Here is a 252-nt window from a genome sequence, read left to right on the forward strand (position 1 = left end):
CTGTTATTAGAAGAAAGGAAGAAATGGTGATCAGAGCAGAGTATTTATATTCCGTTGCTATTGTGGAGTGTGAAACGAGAATAAAAACTAGTGAGAAATTAGTTTTGCCAATAGTCCTCATAAAGATGGATTAGAAAGAGCAATTTTCTCAGTCCATTACGAAACTTCCTTCAGAAAAGCTGCGTTCCTTCACTTTCAAGGACATGCGTTATCATGGAAGCAAAGGCCAGAAAGATTATATCAAACCTTACT

The sequence above is a fragment of the Trypanosoma equiperdum genome, assembly GCF_001457755.1.
Source record: "Trypanosoma equiperdum strain OVI genome assembly, contig: ctg_1422, whole genome shotgun sequence".
NCBI lineage: Eukaryota > Euglenozoa > Kinetoplastea > Trypanosomatida > Trypanosomatidae > Trypanosoma > Trypanosoma equiperdum.